Raw genomic sequence first — 7,910 nt, 5'->3', positions numbered from 1 at the left:
TGAACAACCTTAATTTGGGTAAGATCATTGTATTAAATACATGTGAGATTCTTTTACTTCCATTTTATATGCCTTCAGGTGCATGTTAGACTAAATTTTTGGTGACATAAACACAGCTAGGTCGAACTGACTCAAATGAAGGTGGTGTAAATTTTGTTTTTAGAATAGCGACGTAATAAATAAATGACACAAACAATGAACTTATGAAATAAGGCCAGCATTAAAATTATTTTTCTCAATGCAGTGAAACTGTAAGAGATAGAGCCAAATAAAAGTTTGTTTAAGATAAATAAACATCAGTTACTTCTGACGTTCGGAGATCAGATCAAAGCGAGGCATAAATGTGAGAAACTTTTAACATAAGAATGTACTTAACTATTTGTCACAGCAGAGAAAGTAGAAAACAAATATTCGTAGGTAATTTAAACAAATTGGTTGGGAAGAATGCAATTTGCTAGTTACTGTACGAAGGTCACAGAGATGCAGGTAACAATCTTGATGCTACTTGGGATGGGCCATGCCCTACCTTGCCCTCTTCACTGCCAATGCCCACATTAACATTCCTAGTGCTAACTTCATTAATTGAAAGAGTCTGATATTTCCTTTATGAGTTCAAACCAAATATAGAAGAAAAAAAGTCATTTGGTTAACTGAGACAAAACGTTTTCTCAATACACTAGAACAGGTCACAATTGCAATTCCATCCCTAAATATTTCTTTACAGCCTTGATATGAAATGCTGCTACGTCACAGTACAAATATTTATATTATCTATATTAATTTTATGTGAATAAATTTATTTTGTTTAATTAAGTGAGTTTAAGTGTACACTTAGAAATGCACATATTATATTGACGTCAGCCGGGGCTATGCCCCATGAGCCTAGTCAGTCTCCGTTTCCTCAACATTCCTCTCCCCTTCCCCGGCATTTGTACCGCCATGTACGTAGTCGTGTGTTTGAATTGCGCGCCACGAACTACCACAAGAGGGCGCTTAGAAGCAGTGCGGCGATCCCTAAAATTGCTATGTTAATATTAATTGTAAGCCTTTTTGTTGTTTTCATCCATCTTCGCCACAGTGCTGTGTAGTTTACTTGTGTTTCTTTAATTTAAATAAGTTACCTTAAATAACTATAGACGTTGCCCGGGCGGACCCGAACAGGCACGGACTTGGACGAGGATAGGAATGCTTTTATATGAATTATCATTAAATAAGTAAATAGTAACAAACTTTCCATTGTCAGTAATTTTTATATATTTTTAATGTTTATCTGTAATTTACTCAACTTTCGCCGGGGCACGGAGTCGTAGAATACAGTAACGGTAATTGTGTTGGCGCGAAGGGCGCCATGTTGCCACCTGCGAGCGATGAGCTCAGCCAGTCCATCTTCATCACTGACCGAGAGCAGACGCGCCAGCACCCCGGGGACTTCACCTTTGTTCTGCACTGACCAAGTAATTCTGTCTCGTTAAGTATTTCTGAATCTCTTTCGCTCGTCATCCTCGGGGCAGCTCTCGGCCAGCGGGCTGTTTAATTAATTAATTGTCTCAGTCGAGTTTTTTCATCACCGTGTAATAAGTATACTTTGCAGCATGGCCACGTGTGTGGACCATGCCCTCACCTAAACCGATTCGTGCCTCAGGCTTTTTAACCGTGTAATGTGTAACGTGTAACGGGCGTGTAGAGAGACGTGTTAGTGAAATTAAATCTGGAGAATAAATATAAAGTGAGTACTTATTTAATCACGTGGTGAGTGAGTCTAGGAGTGTGGCGTGCCCGACGCCTAGAGCGGGCCAGGTCTGGGTAGCTAGGATAGAAAGGGCTGGTAACTCGTCCCCACTTGGGCTACGTCACGCCCTGAGTGAGAGACTCCGCCGGGTCCACGTGCCCTTCCACGTGGTGGCGCCCATAGTTAACATCTCGAAATCACCGGCAATGCGCGATCAGCCCTCAAATGGCGCCCAAGAGCGTGGGGCGAGTTACATCTTCCGCGAAAACCAGACCTGTACGAGCGTGTGAGATAGGCGGTTGTTACGCGGAGCGCGCGGAACTAAAGTTCGCGCTGGAACTATTGTTCGCGCGGAGCGCATAGCGGGACTCTGGCGCGCCGGCCACGTGACCAGCCGGGCGCGCGCTTCCAGGAATTCGCTGCGAGCAGCCAGGTGGCCGCATTCCTCGCGACAACAGCAGCCGGGCCAGGTCAGTGTGTGTGTGTACCGCCATCCGCGTCGCGTCGCGTAGCGAAGGGAAGAGGGGCAATCGACCGGCCTCACCACCACACGACCATGTCGGACAACCACGGACTTGACAAAAATCCGGGCGCGATTAAGGCAAGTGAGTTGTTTCAAAAGAATAGCTTATATTGTGTTATGTGCGCGCGACCGCGCCAGGTGAGCGGGACGGCGATTTCTTCGTGGACGGACACGTGCGTGTGCGTAGGACAGTATGAAGCGCAGCCGAACCACGAGCAGGCAGAACGGGCGGATCAGTTTGAGGCGGGACACGGGAAGTGCACGGATGCGGAGTGTGAGGGCAAGACGCGGGAGGGAGGCTGGTGCCGGAACTGTCGCGCGTTCAAGCACACGGCGTGTTTCGCGAAGTCCGAAATAATCTCCTTTCAAGACGGGTGGTACACGTGCCAGTGGTGCCACCACGTGAGAATAGCGGGCCCGTCAGGCCGCAGCCCGGTGAGAGACGCCGCCGACACACCACGGAGCAGGGTACCTCTCATAGGACACGTGGAGCTACCGGAATTTGCGGGCAGAACCAGCGACGATCCGCGGAGATTTGTACACGCGTGTCGGGAACGCCTGAATCGCTACGGAGTGCCGGAGTGTGAGTGGGCGAACAGGGTGAGCACCGCGCTCAAAGGCGACGCCAAGACGTGGTGGCAGATCGTCCAGGAGTATGACATGCCGTGGACCGAGTTCGCGAGATTGTTCGAGGCCAGATTCGCGGACGTGAAGACAGAGATGAGAGTGCGGACGGAGCTGTATTGTCTCGAGCAAGGCGCGACGGAGGCGGCGGAGGCGTTTATCATGAAAAAAATACGTCTGTACAAGCGGCTGTTTCCCGGAGAAGAACCTACCGGAGTGCTGGAGCGGGTAGTTGAGCTGATGCGCCCGGAATTTCGCCCGTATTTACGCCCGATGACGCGGCGTCCGGCAGAGGAGTTCGTCCAACAGGCGCGCGTCTTAGAGCAGGACCTACGAGCTGTCAGACCGACCAGGATCCACGCCACCCTGAGCACCAAGCAGGAAGACACGACGCCCGCCGACACCAAGGCGCTGGTGCCCTACACGGCGCCCACCCGAGACCAAGCTAGGCGCGACGAACCCGGACCGAGCGGCCACGCGCAGCTGACATGGCGGAGACGGACTACCGGCGGCAGCCCACCACCTCAGTGCCACACGTGTCCACCAGGCACGTTCCATTGGCACGAGAACTGCCCGGTGAGGAACAAGTTCCGGCCTGACTTCGCGGCGCAGCAGCCGTCGGGAAACGGACGGCAGGGGGCGGCGCGCTAAGACAGCCCACCTCCCCCGCCTCACCTAACAACAACAGACCTACGGCGGCGGGGCCTCTCCTGGGTCACGTGGGAGCGGCGGAGGCCGACCTGTTGCGCATTCCGGTGGTTGTCAACGGGCGCGCAGTCCACGCGCTTGTTGACACCGCCGCCAGCCACAACTGTGTGGCGGCACGCGTGATTGGCCGTGACAACTTCGAGTACCACCCGGGCCAACTCCAGCTGGCTACCACGGGGGACGCCTGCTACACCCAGGGCGTCGCGACGCTGGAGGTGGACGTGCGGGACCAACGGTCCGTCACGACGGCGCTGGTGGTGGAGCAGTTACGTGATGACGTCATTCTGGGGCTACCCTGGCTCTACGAGCAGCACGCAGCCATCGACATCCGGGCCGGCTGCGTCCACGTCGGCACCCAGGGGCGGCGGACCATCCACGGGCTGGGTAAGCCTACTCCACCAGCAGTAAACCAGGTCAGTCTCGACGAGTTCCAGCACGGAGTTCCCCCCGAGTTTCGTGCTACCATCCAGCAGGTCCTCGATCATCAGTGTAATGTGTTTGCGTCCGCGGACCCGCTGAAACGTACCACCATAGCTGAGCATGCCATCCCGACCCATCCTCACGAGCCAATGTTTATCCCACCCGGTAGCTACGGCCACGTTGGTAAACAGACCATCCTAGACCAGGTTCAGGACATGTTGCATGACGGGATAATTGAGCCTAGCGAAAGTCCGTATAATTTCCAGGTCGTGTTGGCAGAAAAAAAAGACGGGAAACTACGCTTCTGTGTCAATTTCAAACCTATCAATAGAGTGACAATTAATGCCCCACCCCCCCTGCTGAACATGGCCGACACACTTTCAGGCCTGGGTAACGCCAAGATATTTTCTTCCCTCGACCTAAAATCTGGGTATTGGCAGGTGCCGATACGTCCGGCGGACCGACCCAAGACGGCGTTCACAGCCCCAGACGGGCGGAGATTTCAGTTTTGCGCGATGCCATTCGGCCTACAGGACGCCCCCGCTACCTTCCAAGGGATGATGACACGGGTCTTAGACAACTACTCGGGCAAGTTTGCGGCCGCGTATCTGGACGACATAATTGTTTGGTCTCAGACGTGGGAAGAACATGCGCATCATTTAGCATTAGTCTTGGAACGCCTGGCGAGCCATGGTCTGACATGCAATCGCGAAAAATGCCACCTGGGGACCACAGAACTAGATTTCCTGGGCTTAGTGGTTAACGCGGACGGAAACCGACCCACGGAAAAACAGCTGAGTGTAATTATCAACAAGGAGCCCCCACGCACGCGCAAGCAACTGCAAAAGTTCTTGGGGCTAGCTAACTGGCTGCGAGCCTTCGTCCCAGAGTTCTCGGTAGTAGCGGCGCCGATGACAGAACAGCTGTCACCCAAACGTCCGTTCAGGTGGACCGTGGAAGCCCAGAACGCTTTTGACGAGCTAAAACGCAGATTTCAACAGTGCCACTTACTCGCGCGGCTGGACCCAGGCAGACCCCTGATCGTACAAACAGACGCGAGCGAGAAGGGCATCGGGGCCATCCTGTTACAACTCGGCGACGACGGCGAGCCTCGGGTGATTGAATATGCAAGCGCCAAGTTCGGCGACGTCGAGCAGCGGTATAGCGTGAACGAGCGTGAGTGTCTAGGCGTAGTTTGGGCCCTCAGACGCTACCGCCCACACCTGGAGGGGCAGAAATTCGTACTGAGAACTGACAGCCAATGTCTCAAATGGCTGGCCACGATGCAGGGGCGACGTTCGAAGCTGACGCGTTGGGCCATGCTTCTACAGGCCTTAGATTTCGAAGTCGAGCATGTACCGGGAAAACAGAACGAACTAGCGGACGAGCTGTCGCGAGATCCGGACGTCACCGTCACAGCCTGTGACGATGCGGAGTGGGAGGAGCTTTTGCCACCACCCAGCGGGCGCATACCCAGGACCCCGCGCACCCCGACAACCCAAGCCGCATTGTGTGCCCTAAACCTTAACGTCACACCGACATTACCGCCAGGCGCGGAGCTTGATGACTTAGACGCCTACGTGCGAGCGGCCCAACTCACGGACACAGACACACAGGAGATCGTGCGCCGTTGCGGGAGCGGAGAATGTGAAGGCTACCGTGTATTGGACGGGACACTGCAGGCGCGACCTAAGGGGACAGCTGGCCAATGGCGGACGTTCGCGCCAGCCGCCACCCGCCGGGAGGTGTTTGACATGTATCACGTGAACAGGCTAGCCGGACACCCCGGCGCAGACCAGACGCGACGCGATCTGCGGGAACAGTTCTACTGGCCAGGGGTAAACAAGTTTGTACGGGACTGCGTGAGGAGATGTAAACATTGCCAGAGGCACAAGGCGCGCCGCACCGACGGGACAGCCCAGCAGGTACCCAGGCAGCCCACCGAGCCATTCCATACAGTCGCCATAGACCTAATGGGACCATATCCCCGCACGCCCCGAGGGAAAAGATTTTTGTTGGTGGTGACAGACTGCTACACGCGTTGGGTGGAGGCCTACCCCCTGGCGAACATCCGCGCCGGCACCATTGCACGCAGCCTGGAAACGGAGTTTTTTCCTAGGTGGGGGTACCCCCGGGTCCTGTTGTCGGACAATGCCACCCAATTTGTCGGGCGCCGGTGGGCGCAGCTGGGGAGAAAATGGCGGGTAATCCTACACACCACCCCCGTGTACCACCCCCGCGCGAACCCCACGGAACGACGCAACCAAGAGGTGAAGGTTCAACTGCGGTTGAGGCTCGCGGATGACCACGCCCAATGGGACACGCACATCCCGGACGTTCTGTACTGCATCCGGCGACGGGTGAACGCGGCAACCGGCGAAACACCAGCCACCATGGTCCAGGGGCGGAACCTCACCCTCCCCGGGGAATATCACGTGCGGCAACAACAAACGGACCCGGACGTAGAGAGCCCCGAAGGACGCCTGAGGCGATTGGCCGAGACGCACGATAGGGCGCGACGTAACCAGGCAGCTTACCAAGCACAACGCACACCCGAGACGACCCGCCCGCCCCCTGAACTGAAACCAGGCCAGCTGGTTTACGCGAGGCTCCACCCCCTCTCCTCCGGCCGACGCAACTTCTGCGCCGGCCTGGCGCCAAAGTGGTTTGGCCCGGTGGCGGTGGTCAAGGCGGGGCCCACGGCGGTCGTGATAAAGTTACCCTCAGGCCGGGCCGCGAAATATCACCGGGACGATGTGCGCTTGGCACAGGAAGAGACGGAGGCGGCGGACGAGGCGGAGACGGGGCAGGAAGAGACGGAGGCGGCGGACGAGGCGGAGACGGGGCAGGAAGAGACGGAGGCGGCGGATGGGGCGGAAGAGACGGAAACGAGACGTGACGGAGCAGGGACGCGGCAGGAAGAGACGGAGGCGGCGGACGAGGCGGAGACGGGGCAGGAAGAGACGGAGGCGGCGGGCGGGGCGGAAGAGACGGGAACGAGACGTGACGGAGCAGGGACGCGGCAGAGAGAGACGGAGGCGGCGGACGAGACAGACAGGAGGGCGGCCGCACAGCTGGTCACGTCCACCCCAACAGACGGGGGCGGGTTCAGAGGCTTCCCGGACCTGGGGGCGGGACAGGCGACGCCCCTCGCAGTCACAGATGTCCGGCCGAGGCGGCTGTTCGAAGACTCGGGGAGTGACGTCTCGCCTTTCAGGGGATTTCTCAGGGACACGCCCGGAGTGACGGAGGGCCAGTCAACATCCCAACCACTGATAAGGTGGCCGGAGGAAGTAGAGAGTAGGCCGGGTTCGCCGGACGAGCCATTATGGCCGCTGCATTACTCGTTGGCAGACTCCACGTTCAGGGTGACAGTAACCGAACCGCAGGAAGACGAAACACCGCGGGAAGAGAGGGGAGACCGGGCGTCACAAGACCCAGTTCCGGCTCCGCGATACACGCTACGACCCCGAGGGATCGCGAGGAAGCACAGCTGTTGTTGATAAGGGGGCGACCACGCCCACAGGCGACCCAGCGGAAACGTCGACATGACCGGCTATTCGAGGGGGGGGCAATTGACGTCAGCCGGGGCTACGCCCCATGAGCCTAGTCAGTCTCCGTTTCCTCAACATTCCTCTCCCCTTCCCCGGCATTTGTACCGCCATGTACGTAGTCGTGTGTTTGAATTGCGCGCCACGAACTACCACAAGAGGGCGCTTAGAAGCAGTGCGGCGATCCCTAAAATTGCTATGTTAATATTAATTGTAAGCCTTTTTGTTGTTTTCATCCATCTTCGCCACAGTGCTGTGTAGTTTACTTGTGTTTCTTTAATTTAAATAAGTTACCTTAAATAACTATAGACGTTGCCCGGGCGGACCCGAACAGGCACGGACTTGGACGAGGATA

Source organism: Bacillus rossius, chromosome 3, assembly GCF_032445375.1.
Source record: "Bacillus rossius redtenbacheri isolate Brsri chromosome 3, Brsri_v3, whole genome shotgun sequence".
Classification (NCBI taxonomy): Eukaryota; Metazoa; Arthropoda; class Insecta; order Phasmatodea; family Bacillidae; genus Bacillus; species Bacillus rossius.
Note: the sequence above shows the minus strand (reverse complement) of the source record.